This window comes from Pleurodeles waltl, chromosome 1_2 (assembly GCF_031143425.1).
Source record: "Pleurodeles waltl isolate 20211129_DDA chromosome 1_2, aPleWal1.hap1.20221129, whole genome shotgun sequence".
Lineage (NCBI taxonomy): Eukaryota > Metazoa > Chordata > Amphibia > Caudata > Salamandridae > Pleurodeles > Pleurodeles waltl.
Genome location: NC_090437.1, coordinates 883,999,924 through 884,016,050, shown reverse-complemented (window position 1 = coordinate 884,016,050; position 16,127 = coordinate 883,999,924). Strand labels below are relative to the sequence as shown.

The 16,127-nt window shown below is 43.9% G+C and overlaps 1 long non-coding RNA gene across 1 annotated transcript in view; it reads left to right on the top strand.

Moving 5' to 3' along the window:
* Positions 1 to 9,459, top strand: part of LOC138295884 (uncharacterized) — a 53,219-nt gene extending 43,760 nt beyond the window's left edge. Inside the window, exon 4 of the long non-coding RNA XR_011203707.1 lies at positions 9,224 to 9,459. This is a non-coding gene — a long non-coding RNA (uncharacterized lncRNA). The remainder of the gene's footprint in view (positions 1 to 9,223) is intronic.
* Positions 9,460 to 16,127: the final 6,668 nt, after the last annotated feature.

Here is a 16,127-nt window from a genome sequence, read left to right as displayed (position 1 = left end):
TACTGTTGCCTTTTATTCTATGTTGTGAGTTGCTGAGCCTATGTGTCAGGTAGCTCACCGCATGCTAACTGCATGATGTTTGTAGTGAAATGGCCTCTAAAGAGGGCTTGTTTTGGTTGTGAATCATAAGTACATTGTTGATTTTCAGAGAGCAGGCCCATGCTAGTCTATCTCATGATTAGGACTTAGAATGATTTGCCTTCTATGATTTTCATCTTTTATAAAAACACCATTGTTTCTATCTGTTAGACCTGGCATCCTTCGGGTGGTTTTACGCCAGACATTTTGCCTTTTACCTCCTCAGAGGTTCTGTCTGGCTAGGTGCAACGAGCGATCATCTTCCTCAGAATCATGAATTGTGCCCTTTCAGCAGAACGTCGCTGTTCTTTATTGATTAAAGTAGACCCCAATTTAGGAGCCTTAGCCTCCTCTGAGGCAGGTCCCTCTGCTCAGGGAGGTTTATTTGGCATGCTTTTTATTAAAGAGCTCTGAAAGTTTGTTGCCACATTCAATTCCTTAGACAAGGCCCAGTCCTCTAATAAAAATAACTTTTTGGCAAAGGTTTTTGGAGGGGCCAGACATGGCAGGGGCGATTGTCTAGCTTCTTTACTACCAATGCCCCTCAGAGCGACCAAGTCTCCTCGGTAGGCCAGTGGCAGGATCACAGTAAGTATGGCAACTTCTACCCTTCTAGGCATTTTCAACACAGCAGAGGTGCCAGAGATTGTGGCAGGGGCTCTGCAGGATCTTTCCATGGTAAGGACACTCCTTTCTTCCCAAATAAAAGTAGGAGGGAGGTTGGCACAGATTCTGGAGAGCTGGAGGGCTCTCACATCTGACGCTTTTGTACAAAAAATAGTACAAGTTTTCCACATAGAGGTCTTGGGCAGCCCAGTGCAAGATTCAAGACCACACCCCCTTTGGTTTTCCTGAGAAGAGGTGGCTGTCATAAAGTGGAAGATCAGGGAACTGTTGTCCAAAAGGGCTATCTTGCCGGCGACTCTTCATCCCAGGGGTTTCCTGAGCAATCTGTTCTCAAATGAGATGGCAGACTTCGCCCGATCATAAACCTCTGAGAATTCAACTAGTGGCTAGTGTATCGCCACTTCAAGATGGAGGGAATTAATTTGTTACGTGACCTGCTTAGGCCAGTGGATTAGCTAAATTTGAGCTTTTCTGAGGATTCTGGATCAGAAAACATTGGAGGATCCACGCACGTCACACCTCCCTGGACTCCACTGGGTGTCTAGTTTTCAGAAATGTCTGGGTTTGGTAGATTTCCCTATATGGCTGCTGAGCCCAGGACAAAAACGCAGGTGGCCCAGCAAAAACAGTTAGTTTTGTATTTGATAATTTTGATGTGTCCTCATAGTGTTTTGGGACGTTTCCTGGCGTGGGCACTAGGCCTACCCACACAAGTGAGGTACCATTTTTATCGGGAGACTTGGGGGAATGCTGGGTGGAAGGAAATTTGTGGCTTCTCTCAGATTCCAGAACTTTCTGTCATCAAACTGTGAGGAAAATGTGTTTTTTGACCAAATTTTGAGGTTTGCAAAGGATTCTGGGTAATAGAACCTGGTGAGAGCCCCACAAGTCACCCCATCTTGGATTCCCCTAGGTGTCTAGTTTAAAAAAATGCACAGGTTTGGTCGGTTTCCCTAGGTGCCGTCTGAGCTAGAAGCCAAAATCCACAGCTAGGCACTTTGCAAAAAACAGGTCTATTTTCTTTGGGAAAATGTGATGTGTCCACATTGTGTTTTGGGGCATTTCTGTTGCGGGACCTAGGCCTACCCACACAAGTGAGGTACCATTTTTATCGGGAGACTTAGGGGAACGCTGGGTGTAAGGAAATGTGTGCCTCCTCTCAGATTCCAGAACTTTCTGTCACCGAAATGTGAGGAAAAAGTTTTCTTTTAGCCAAATTTTGAGGTTTGCAAAGGATTCTGGGTAACAGAACCTGGTGACAGCCTCACAAGTCACCCCATCTTGTATTACCCTACGTTTCTAGTTTTAAAAAATGCGCAGGTTTGCTAGGTTTTCCTAGGTGCCATTTTTATCGGGAGACTTGGGGGAACGCTGGGTGCCACATGACTAATGTGGGGGACGGTGAACAGCTCCAGTGAATTAGTTTACTGTTAATATTGTTTCCGTTTGAAAGTTACGCTCAGAGAATGACAATTGAGTTTATGATTTTAAGTAGATGAGATGTCAACGCTGATAAGATGGATCAGGCTGTGCCGGATGAGTGCTCCAAGGCACTAAGGGGAAGATTTAAGAGTCCTTTGCACCATCTAACAGCACATTAGTGTCATTTTTTTACGCTTATGTGGTGTTAGATGGCCAAAAACACCACGCCAGAATTACAAAGTGGTGCAATGCATGCATTGTGCCACTTTGTAACCCTTTGCGTTACATCATGCATGCACCATGCATAATATATGCAAAGAGGACGTTACCTTGTTAGGCTGGAAAAATGGCACAGAGAAATCTAAGAGATTTCTTTCTGTCATTTGTTTCGGCACTTTTAATGTCTGCTCAGAGCAGGCGTTAAAAGGAGGCACACCATTATTCGCAATGGGCCTCAATGGGCTTTGTAGGATTAGCGTCAACATTTTTGACGTTAACCCTGCAAAGCTCCAAACTAGCATCAAAAAGTTTGATGCTAGTTCCCTAACTACCACAAGGGTGCACCTTATCTTCGACTTAGACTTCAATAAATCCACACAGGAAAACCCACACGACATACTATTCAAGTACAAACCATGAAGGTGTATTTAAGAATCAAATGATTACAGAAGGCAAAAATAGTTAGGTCAAATCAGTAATTTCAAAATGCACATTAGTGAGAATTAGCATACGGCTGGAAGACAGATATGAAGTCTACACAGTTTAAAGCAAGGACAAGTCCTGTAAAATCTATACGTATAGTGTCAAAAAGCGATGCTTCATGGAGTCATACTCAAAAAGTCCCAGAAAAGTCTCTAAGCCTCTAAGTATTAATTTAGTAAGAAGACAGACGAAAGAGCAGATTTATTGCACTTCTTCAGAACTGTATGTCCTTTAGATTGACTACACTAGGCCTCGACTCCTTCTTGAATTTTTAAACCATGACCATGTTTTCATTCTTATTATCTCCAGACCGAGAAATGTGCACTGAAATATCATGTACTGTGATTCTGTCATAATAAGACTTTGTCCTTTGTGAGCTCTAGAGGAAGCTTACCTCTAAAATTTAACTGTTCAAGGCTCTTCCAGTTCTTCTTGCCTGAAACTCAGTGGGCCTATTTACTTCATAAGTATGTCATAGTTTTACGTGTACCAAGATTTGCATTGTCACACCCAATGACATTAGGGTAACTGGAGACTAATTGTCATTCATTTAGGGGATGATATTAGATACTGTTGCCTTTTATTCTATGTTGTGAGTTGCTGAGCCTATGTGTCAGGTAGCTCACCGCATGCTAACTGCATGATGTTTGTAGTGAAATGGCCTCTAAAGAGGGCTTGTTTTGGTTGTGAATCATAAGTACATTGTTGATTTTCAGAGAGCAGGCCCATGCTAGTCTATCTCATGATTAGGACTTAGAATGATTTGCCTTCTATGATTTTCATCTTTTATAAAAACACCATTGTTTCTATCTGTTAGACCTGGCATCCTTCGGGTGGTTTTACGCCAGACATTTTGCCTTTTACCTCCTCAGAGGTTCTGTCTGGCTAGGTGCAACGAGCGATCATCTTCCTCAGAATCATGAATTGTGCCCTTTCAGCAGAACGTCGCTGTTCTTTATTGATTAAAGTAGACCCCAATTTAGGAGCCTTAGCCTCCTCTGAGGCAGGTCCCTCTGCTCAGGGAGGTTTATTTGGCATGCTTTTTATTAAAGAGCTCTGAAAGTTTGTTGCCACATTCAATTCCTTAGACAAGGCCCAGTCCTCTAATAAAAATAACTTTTTGGCAAAGGTTTTTGGAGGGGCCAGACATGGCAGGGGCGATTGTCTAGCTTCTTTACTACCAATGCCCCTCAGAGCGACCAAGTCTCCTCGGTAGGCCAGTGGCAGGATCACAGTAAGTATGGCAACTTCTACCCTTCTAGGCATTTTCAACACAGCAGAGGTGCCAGAGATTGTGGCAGGGGCTCTGCAGGATCTTTCCATGGTAAGGACACTCCTTTCTTCCCAAATAAAAGTAGGAGGGAGGTTGGCACAGATTCTGGAGAGCTGGAGGGCTCTCACATCTGACGCTTTTGTACAAAAAATAGTACAAGTTTTCCACATAGAGGTCTTGGGCAGCCCAGTGCAAGATTCAAGACCACACCCCCTTTGGTTTTCCTGAGAAGAGGTGGCTGTCATAAAGTGGAAGATCAGGGAACTGTTGTCCAAAAGGGCTATCTTGCCGGCGACTCTTCATCCCAGGGGTTTCCTGAGCAATCTGTTCTCAAATGAGATGGCAGACTTCGCCCGATCATAAACCTCTGAGAATTCAACTAGTGGCTAGTGTATCGCCACTTCAAGATGGAGGGAATTAATTTGTTACGTGACCTGCTTAGGCCAGTGGATTAGCTAGCAAGACTGGATCTCAAGGACACCTATTTGACCATCCTCATTTTCCCTCCACACCGCAGATTCCTGCAGTTTGAATGGATCCACCAGGTGTTTGAGTTTCTGTCGTCGGCTACCTGGTGTTTTAAGAAGATGCTCAAACCTGTGATAGAACATCTTTGGGGACAAGGAGCATGCTTGATCGTCTATCTGGATGAAATACCCCCAATAAATCAACGCCCACGAGCGCTGTCATCTCAGATACAAATGTGGATGGATCCGTTGGAGCAGTTGGGCTTCGTCATCTACAAGAAGAAGTCACTCCTGTTCCCACACAATGTACAACCTTTCTGGGATTTGTCACAAAGTCTGAAGATTCTATCCTGAACCTGCCAGCCAAGAAGATGGCTGAAATTCGGCACAAACTTCGGAAAATGTTGGCAAGACAGTGTACATCACTCATACAACTGGCCAGACTGGTGGGCTTGCTGGCAGCCTCCATCCAGGCGATTTTCCCATGCCCTCTCCAAAACAGGGCACTACAATGTCTGAAGGTAGTTCTGGACATTGTCAAGGAGTCCAACGCCAGCAAATCAGGCTTAGGCACCAGATGTGGCAATATTTCCACAGGCAGAAAGTGGTCTTCAGAGGAAAGTGCTATGCACATCAACTGCCTGGGGCTGTCAGCGGGCTTGTTCACAGTCTGGTGTTGGACCAAGGACAGGGTGAGCTGCTGCGTACTTCTGAAGATGGAAAACATCTCAGCAGTCCGCTGCATTAATCGACTGGGAGGCCCACGTTCCAAGACGCAGGCAGACTTAGCAAAGGAATTTTGGCAGTATTGTCTGGATCTTCAGATTTCAGTGACGGTGGAATATCTTCCGGGAACATCCAACGGAGTGGTGGATAGCCATTATAGACACCTGAGGGATCTCATCGCTTGGCAATTGCACTCCAAGATTTTTTGGAAGCTGGAGAAGGTCTAGGGACCATCCTCGGTGGACGTGTTTGCATCCCGCTTGAACCATCAGGTGGACAGAATCTCCAGTTGGAGGCAGGACCCTCTGGCGGTGGCAATGGATGAGTTCCTGCAGGACTGGAGCCTGGAGACAGTATGCATTTGCCCTGTTCCTCATGTTCATGCGTCTGTCAATTCAGGTCAGGAGGCAGAAGGCAGAAATTGTAGTGATAATGCCTTTTTGTAAGTCTCAAGTATGGTTTCCAGTGATGATGGAGCTTTCCTTGGATTCTCCAATCACAGGAACGATCTTCTCTGTGACAATCAGAGGAATCCTCACCAGATGATTCTGGACAAATCACTCTGTTTCATGGCCTAGAGGATTACCGGAGTGGATGGGCTGTCAGATGCCTTTTGGAAGAAGCTGAGCAACTCCTGTCAAGAGCTAGGGTTGACAGCATAAATAAGAGGTAATGATCCACTTGGGGATGATGGCTTAGTTGGTGTCTTCAGAGGGAAGAGGATCCAGTGGAATCTGATATTGTTCACATTCTGAACTTCCTGCCGGCTCTGGTGTCCAAAGAGTTGGCCTATTGTTCAGTTAACACCTTTCATTATGCCATTTTAGCCAGACATTACCTGGTGGATGGTTCCCCAGTAGGAGAACCTCCTTAACGGGTATCAGACTTTCCGTTCTCCGACTCCCTGATATTCCTCCCCGGGGATTTAAATAAGGTGCTCAACTTGTTTCTTTCATGGCCACAATATATGTACCTCTCCAGGAAGCAGTTGATGGAGAAATTGGCCATGTTGTTATGCCTTATATCCTGTAAACGAGCTTTGGCTGTACGAGCATTAGACATTACAGGTAGAGTATTTACCCCAGAAGGGATTACTTTCCATGTCTCAAGAAGTACTAAATCTAATGTGATGGTGATTTAATATCCTGCTTTTCAAAACGAGCTAAAACTGTGTGTGGTAGAATTTATTAAGGCCTATGAGGCCATCACAGAAGAAATGCGGCCAGCTGGAGAAAGACAACTCCTCATTTCTCTATGTAGGCCATATAAGGCAGTTTCTTCCCCCACCATTTGTAGATGGGCGCAATTTATTATGTAAGAACCTGGTAATGATAAATCCATATTTGGGGCCCATTCAGCAAGGGGGGACCATGGATTCAAATTCTTACTCTTCAGGTGCTTCACTTGAAGGCGTTTTAAAGGCGGACGATTGGTATTCACAGTCAATGTTTAAATACTTTTATTTTAAAACGTGGACTCATATGGCCACATATGTTCTCAATAAGCTTTGAAAAAGCATAATTCTTGCCTTTGGTCCTGGCATAGAATTAAAAATGTTCTAGCTTTAGAAACGGAAAGTTTAAATTCTATTAAGGACATGGAGGTGAGGATTATTCCCACCCACAGCTGGGCTTCAACCTCCCCCCTAAGGATTCTAAGATAAGAGTGTTGATAACGATTTTGTATGGCGTATTTATACTTGTACAGTTATTTTGTATTTCAAAAGATTGCTGATACTGGTGGAAGTTTATTTCTGTCTTGTTTCATTGCTTTTTGGTTAGGTTTATTACTACTGGTATTTCTTTGAGGGCTCTGAATGGTGGATTTACTATTACTCCTGTTTCCTGTAGGGAATGATGTTTCCAAACAAGACTGAACATGGAAAAGGTCCAGTTCAAGGATGGATTTGCGCGAAGAAAGAGGGGGCGTGAGCAGTGAACAGAGTAGAAGGACTTTGTACACTGGACTCGTAATCTGATTAGTTATTGTTTTGTAGTCCTTTCCTTTGGTTTTTGGGAAAGGTATTGTTTTCTCTGTTAAGCAATGTTATGGCTGCTGACCTAATAAAGTTGAGAAAGAAGAGTATAATTATTACCTCTGCATCCTTAATAAAACTGAAACTTTCCATTAATAAAGCTAGGAACATTTTCATTATGGCAGAGTTCCTGTGTTCCTAAAGCAGTCCTCGAACAAGGGAGTATTCGTATTATTAGGGCAAAGGAATTGCAATAGATTTTGGCATTGACAGAGTGCATTGCTGTACTTGTAGTTTAAGCATGCAGATTATTGTAGTGCCATGAATTATGGTGTATGCAAGCTTTTGCTTATGCAGTTTTGATTTGTTGATTATTAGGACTTTTAGTAATTGTGGTTTTGATACTTTTATCATATTATTGAGTTAGATTGGTGGTGTTCACTATTGTATCTATTTGGATATTGCAGGGAAAATGTCATGGAATTTAGGCATCAAATGCATCCAACATATTTAATTAATGTGATTATTGTTATTATTGTTGGAATTTCTGTTTGGTAATCGGATTCGTCCAAGATCTCGAGGTATATTCATATTTTTGAAATTGTCTGCTAAGTGGAGGTTTGCATTGTAAGGTGCCACATTCACACCAGAATCGAGTATTTTCATGAGTTATTAAAGGCCTAGTTGTCGATTCCTTCTTATCCGAATTTGTGATTGTTTGTTCTTTGGTTCACATTAATAAATGTGCCAATAGGGTTGGGTTACCACTGATAGAGAACCTGTGCATTTGATGGTGCCTTAGTGAGAACTGAGACTGACCTCTTTTTTTCCTTCATTCTTAAGTAAAGCAGACAAGGAATTTTGTTAGTATAGGTTTATTTGTTTGTCTGTTTGTTTTATGTGTAGTGCGTTTACGTGTGATTAATTTATAGGACCACATATATGTTTGTAATTAAAAGAATGAAATTAGATCACATCTGGTGACAAGAACATGACATTTATGTTGGAGGGTATTTTTAATGTGAAATATCTTGAGAATTTGAGGTAAGTGATGCTTGAAAGAAAACCACAGACTAGACCTAAATTAATGGGATCATGCAGCAATTAAAAACAGCAAAAGAAAATGAGGAGTCTGACAAGGAATGCCATAAGCATTGGTTAGATTCAAAATGGAGAATGCCGACAGAGGCATGGAGTGTTGGGATTGGGTATGTTTCCTGCAATTGTCAATGGAGCAGATAAAATAAACCAAATATGGAAATGACAAGATTAAACTTGAGAAAGAGAAGAGAATCATAGCGACAATAGTAATAATTCAGATGAGCAGGATACATTTCTAGATAATTTGCTGGATTTAGACCTTCTTAATATAATTATGTTCATCAAACACTTAGGGCCTTATTTTCTTATTATCACCTTGAATTCTCTCTTTCCACTTCAGGCTAAGGTTTTGGTCTGCGTTGGTTTATTCAATATCTGCACACCTGTAAAATGGTGTAGATATCAACAACTACCATTATTCATTATGCATCTGTTAGAAGATGTTAGCATACCTTTCTATGAACTCCCTCATCTAAAAGAAAACAAATAAATGACACGTTCCAGGCAACTTTGATGTAAAAAAGTAACTTCAAAACAATAACAACCAGTAGGATCAAAACAGTCACTGAGCACCTTGTTAGTCTGCACTTTCAAACTTTTACTGTGAGTTCATGCTCATTTATGCCCGTTTGTCTGATATTGGCTCTTTTGAGTCATGCTCCTCAAAGGGATTTTAAAACAAAGTCTAATGCGCAATATCTTGGTTACAGCTAATTTCAATAAATGAAGGCAGGGATTCACTGAAGTATCATGCATTACCTCAGGTAAACTCTAAATGTTATGCACATCTGCACATTATTGTATCATCAAGGTGTAGTATTTCTCTGCTTCTAAAATGCTATACTTTTTCAGACTTCATGAAGTCCTACAAGGCTACAGAACGGAAGACTTTCACGGAATCCAGGCGAAGAGCAGTTGGCGCTGGAGCCAGAGCGGAGGTCCTTCCCGGCGGGTTTCCCTAATAAACAACAAAATTGGAGTTCGGAGGTGGAGATGGCTTAAATACTGGGCCGTGCTCAAGATGACCACTGTTCTTGCGAGCTGTGAAGGTCTCACAGTACTGCATCCACTCACACAGAAACATTGTGATGGTGAGAGCCCGCCACATTCTAGTCTCAGAGGTATAATCCTAAAAGGAATTACTTGTGCATGACTGACCTGAGACCAGTAAGTCTCTGAAGCTATCATTGCCATAGGCATGCCCAGGGCCATTTTTACAAGGAATATAAATCCCTAAGTCTCAGCGGGCAATATTATAAGAGACATGACATCATTACAACAGACTTAGATTCCTGCTAAGGTGCAGTTAGACAAAGTTCCCCGTTCCCCTGCATACCTCATCATTTAGAAGCAATTTCCTGTTATCTGTGAAAATCCCATGATGTTCCTGGAAAGAGTTTTAAATCGTGTTCGAATGCTATAAACCTACTTGGGTTGATGTGAAACAACTGTTGCAACTTGTGGCATGTACTGAGTGAAGTTAGAGACTGACTGATGAAAACGAATAGTTGACCTCACCATGATCAGGATGAGACTGTTGCTGTTACAGCTGCAACCAATGTTTTGTTAAATACTGTCCTGGAGGTATGTCCAGTCAAGACAGGTTGGATTCCATTTTCAAATTGTAAATGAAACCAAGAAGAATCTCCTACTGATTATTTAGGTCAATTAAACAATATGTTTGAAATATATTCTGGAATTTACCATCTCCCTGAGAATGCTCAGGAAGCTGTACTCCCTGCCTTTATGCAGGTTCATTTGCCCAAAGTCTAGGAACATCTTTGAACCATTTGTATCGAGTGTCAGTGAGGAATTAGCTAAATCGGTCTCTGTTGCTAGCCACTGCTTTGTAGTGCAGACATGGAAAAAGAGGCCAAACAAATGTAGATTAACATCCTTAAAAGTGCATTTTTTCTAACAAACTGTAAAAGAGAGGGGGTAAGGAAGGAATGAGTAGATCGAACAAGAGGATTACTCAAGGATGAGGAAGAGTAGGGTGAAACTTGGGATTGCTTCTGGGACATTTATCCCTTTCGAAGGTTCATATTTTAGAATTGGATAGTTGGGCCACTAGAAATGGAATTGTTCCAAACTAAATTCTTGTGCAAACTGATCAACCAGAGATTCCTCATCTTCCTCAGAGCCATTAGCCTATCTATAAGAACAGCCTGAGGGATGCTGACTGCTCTGTAAATACACTGATCCCTGTAGACCAAACAGACCCCTATTTGAAATGTAGGATGAACACAAAACCTACCTCACGCCAACCCTGGCGCTAGTCAATCAGCCCTGAATTCCCTTTACTACGTATCTTAGGCTTGTCCGCTAATGCAGTTGGCATTTCAAATACAGGAGTCCCACCTGATATGACTGATCCGTCTCCATTACCTCAGTTCCCATTTCCGATCAGCATGCATTCTTGTGAGCCCTACCTTCCCTGTGAATCTCTTGGGAAGAGACCTTCTATGTAAGTTGAATTGTACTAAGTACTACTGCAATAGTGGTGTTTATTAGAACCTAGCAAAAGTCAATGACAATTAAGTTTTACCTGTTTTAAAAAAAATACTGATCATAAGGATGATTTAAAATGTAAGGCGGATGTACCTCAATCTGTTTCTGACATACTTGACCAAGTGTGTTCAACTTTATGATGTGAATGTGGTAGTGATGTTCCTTTCAGCAGAGCTGGTAAAGATTAAACCAGATCCAATCAAGAAACTGCCCTACTTTCTCCGATACCCTTTGCGCCCGGAGAAGAAAGCAGGACTTTGATGTGGTATCCTTGCAAAGGGTCCTAGTGATTTTGATCCTTTGTTTGGGTTTAATACTCTCATTTGCCAATAAGAAAGCCTATTAAGGACGGGTACAGATTTTAAGCAAGATCTCAGTGCTCTTAATGCTTTTGTAATGTCCACTTTTCCTGCTGTGCCTAACTCTGCAACCAAACTGTAATTTATTTCAGCCGCTGCCAAATGGTTTACTGTTGTGCTCTGTCTTCTTCTCTACCCCTGTACATGAAGACGGTCATTAGTCATTTACCTTCTCATTTTTGGGGCGAAAATTAGCATGGTGTTAACTCCTAGAGGGGTTTACTAAATCACCATCCATCCTTCAAACTTTGAAGAAGGATTTGGACATTCTTGAATTCCCTGGTAGATCTACTTTCGTTCACTATGTAGCTGATCTGTTGATTGCAACTGATTCTCTAGACCATTCACTGTAGCTCCTCCATGAGTTGGCTAAAAAGGGCTGTAACAAGTCGCTCTTTCTGTTATCATAGAGGCCTCCTACTTCACGTGTTCGTCTCTTTCTGCTACTTTCTTGAGCTTTTTGTAATAGAAAATCAGCATGTGTTGTTACAGATATCGTTTTTTTATGTTCATGTTCTATACCTCAGTTAACCTCTTATCCTTTCCTTGTCGCTGGAGTTCACTTCTGTGAAGACCAGGGGTACAACGAGAAAATAAACTTCTTTGCTATTCCTGATATTCTGATATTGCTATTCCTATTATCTCTTTTCTTTCTTCTTTTTCTTTTTTTCTCGCTTTGGTTTATCTATCAGCTTCTCTTATTCCTATCTATTTTATTTCAACTTACAACTATGGCCTTTCTCATACTTTTCAGCAGAGAAAACAAACTGAGAGCAAACTACACAAAAGAAAAACAAGTCCTCTCTACAAGATCCTTGCATACTCTCTCTGCCCTTGGTATCCCCTGTGAATCTGTCATCCATAACATACGTTAATACGTAACAAAATCGATACCAGTTTGTTCACTCAGCCACTGGCCTTTTTCCAGTCAATTTCAAGATTGTTCAAAGCCTAATTTCCCAACCCATAAAAAAAAAAATACTCTAAGCCCCTTTGATGCCCCTCCCCACTATGCTCTGTTTTTTTCTCCACTCCTGTACGCGAACCCTGAGCCGTTCTCCCTGGTGAGCGTGGCTGGAGCTGGGTGCTTCTACGGTCCTTCATCTCTCTGGAAGGCACTGCGGCTGAAGATGTCGCCTCCCGGCGAGGGTTGTTCTCTCTTCTGTTGCGGCAAACTTGTCCTTGGGGCTTTCTGCAGGGAATTTACACTCCTTGTCTTGTCGTTTTTCTTGCCACTTCTCTCTTCTTATCTCACCCTTCTATCTCCTCGTCTCGTTGCCTGACTTCCTCCTTTATCTTCTACTTCTTGTTCTGTCTCCTGTAGAAAAATAAGAAATTCTCTTTTTGTTTCTGGATTTGTTCTCTGTTTCCCTTCACCTCTTTCTAATGTTTTATCTTTTTTTTGTTTTCAGGTGGATCAAGTGCAATCTAGGCAGGCAGAGCTGATGGGGCGACTAGGTAGATACCCTGAATCTTCCTCCTCCTTTTTCTTACAGGGGCTTAAGGTTGCCCTGTGTTCACTGTGTAGGTCACAATATCTTGGCAGGGGACAAGCACTTATCTGTAGACCGAATTGAAGCCATATGTAAGTTAACCTGACCAGTCACCATCTTTCAAATATGCACTTTATTGGGAATAGTGGGCTGTTGTAGGCAATGCATCACTGGCTTTGATTTTATGCATAAACCTCTCCAAGATTTCATAAAGAAAGACACACTAGAGTCCTTATATTGGACCAGGGAAGCAGAGCAAGCTCTTGTCAAACTGAAGCAAGTTTTCTCCTCCACTCACACATGGAGGTGGAGCTTGTCTGGTCTGAAGATGGCTGCCAACTAGGTGAGCTTCTCCAGCCGCATCTAAAATCCTACACTATTCTGCGCCATCGCACCACAGATAGCATCCTACCCGCTGCCTTCTTCAAATCGGCACCCACACCGCTCTGGGCATGTCTTGTGGACAGCAGTGCCCAGGGCTGTACCGGGACCTACTGTGGCCTGCCAGGGGGCCGGGCCTCATTCTGTGTGGCCAGAGCAGAGTACTGACTGGCTGTTGCTTCTTTCTGCACACAAATGGAGGCCCTAGTGCCTGCAGTGGCTCTGCAACAGTGCTATGTGACCCAGATGGGAGGTCAGCTTGCCGGTGCTCCTCAACTGCCAGGTGCACTGGTGTACTCGGTCACAGGCCCGGCTCTTTGTGGCAGAGGGAGCCTGCTCTCTGTCCTGTGCCGATAAGGAGAATGCACCCTATCCCTTAGCCTCCCCTGTTGCGATGAACCACTGACGAAAAGCACTGAGAGGCCCCAGAGATATCTACTGCAGAGACAATGCCACCACATGCTGAAGCGCGGGCTGTGGATATTCTGCTCATGGAGCCGGGGATGTGTCGCTGGCCCCAACACACCAGAGATCCCAAACAGCAAGCCACTGAAGCCCCCAGTGCCTGGAGGAGGGTCCACTGCATCATTGTGCCCCTCAGTGCCCCAGAGGGTACCAAAGAGGGTACCCTCATGAACAGCAAGCCTTGCCCTGGGTTGGGCCCCTCGTGACTTAGGGCACCCGGTCGACCTAGCTGGTGCTCCTGCCATTCAAAAACTGTGGGGAGTGGTCGAACCACAAGGCTAATCTGCAGTAAGAGGCACGTGGACACATGAGGGCCCCAGGAATCATGTGCTGGTGGCCAGGAGCGGCCGCGCGCTTGAGGTGGACCTGGACTGGACTTTGGGACATATGGTACTCTGGGCCGGACACTGTTGCTCTGGCACACGAAGACTGCTAGGATAAACTAAAATGATTAAACACCCATCTGCCATTCCACTGCATGCTCTCCTCACCTGGAACTTAATGTCTATGTGCCATTGACTGGTTGCACTGCTGGCTGCACCTGATAATGTAGGTGTTGATCCCTACTGGAACTGTTACTTGTGCCGCAGTCTGAGGGACCACGATGACAGCGGTGACCCTTGGCATAGTGACTGCTTCCCACTACTACTGCACTGGTGAGCTACACCCCCCAACAAGGATCTCCAAACGGGGCATCTTGCAGTGACATCAGTTGCCCCTTAGCACCAATCTGCAACTCCAAGTGTGATACACTCAGACTGTGCGACTGTTGTGGTTGGGACAATATTAAACGCAATAGGCAAACCTGACAAAACACAGCCTAAGATGCAAGTCTAACAGTGGAAAACTCTGCTGCTGCGTGAAGAGGGAACTGGGGCACCTGAGGAGGGGCATGAAACTTCTGGGCTGGGCTAGGAGGTGAACTATGCCAAATGTTGACCTTCATGCAGCTTAGCCTCACCAAAATTGACAGTAAGATTAATGCACTCTCATATCGGATGGATAGAATGTTGGAGCACCTTGACAAGCATGCAGAGCTCTTCTATGGTAGAACGACGAATGTCAGAAGCTAAGGATGAGCAGGTGTTGACAGCGGGGGTGCAAAAACAGCTGGAGAAGACCCTATCGAAGCTGCAAGCCAAAGCCAAGAACCTGTAAGCATGAGCCAGGCAGAATAATCAATGCATAGTCAGAAAGGCAAAGTCAACAAATGTCAGAAATATGGAGACTTTAGTGTAACAGCTCCTTATGGACTTGCGAGGGTGAGATACTTTCTCTGACATGTACCAGGGGCTAGGACTCACCCAATTATTGCAAGACTGCTCAACTGTCGAGATGAGGCGCTCTGATGCTCCCAGGAACTACAGACTCTTTGTTATGATGGTACAGAACTCTCCATTTTCCCAGACTTTACACCATATGTACAGGAAGAACAGAGACAGTTCTGACCTGCCAAATGCAAATTGCAGGAATTTAATCTTGACTATGCCAGGAGTAACTATCAATGGAAAAACCAAGATTTTCAGTGACCCTAAAACCGTGCTGCAGTTTCTGAAACAACTGGAGTGGGAGAATGGAAGGCCAAGGTCACCGAGATCAGATGACGGTGAACCAGGGGCTTCTCAGGACTTAGAGGGACTAGATTGATGCTGAAATACCCGCTGTCTCACTCACATCTCATATTGCTAAGCTCACTTTATACAATGTTATATGTGAAATTGCTGCTACTTCTTCATTGTTGGTATGGTGGTTGTAAACAAAAGTTGACATACTTGTTCTGGTGTGTGAGCTTGATGCATGGCAGATGCGGTTTTTGGTTGCAAGACTCCCCCATGTCTTGCCAAGATTGCTTTCCTTAGGGCCGGGAAGGGGCTTAGTGGAAATGACTTGGCCCGCATTGATACACAGCGCACACACAGGGATACCTGCAAATGGCAGAGGTGTAAAGTCTTGCATATGTGCTTGATTGTGGCATGATTGGTGTGATTTATATCCCTGATGTGGCCCTCCTGCAACATTAATTTGCAGGGGTGCTCGGCGGGCAATCTCTGTCTCCATGTGCATACCACACTGCTTCTTTTGGGGCTCTTTGTTTGTGGGATCAGGTGGGTCTGGGGTGTGAGTTGTATTGCCATGCTGGCTGTTGGGGGGCATGGCGTGGGTGGGGTGGATTGGGCTGAGCTAGAGCACTCACATAGGGAATCGGCAGAGCAGAAACTACTTGGTGATACTAGAGCCAAACTAGATGAATACAACCAGCTGGCTCAGAGCAAAGTCAAACATCTGGGCAGATACATGACAGCTAGAACTTATGGCGAGGACGAGCACCCAGGCACCTCCCTAGCAGCCCTTATCCAACCCAACTATGAAGACAGCGAAGTACTACGGCCCGTATTTATACTTTTTTAGCGCCGCATTTGCGTCACTTTGTGACGCAAAAGCGGCGCAAACTTGCAAAATACAATTGGGCCATATTTATACTTTTTGACGCAAAACTGCGCTAACGCAGTTTTGCGCCCAAAAAATTTGCGCCGGCTAACGCCATTC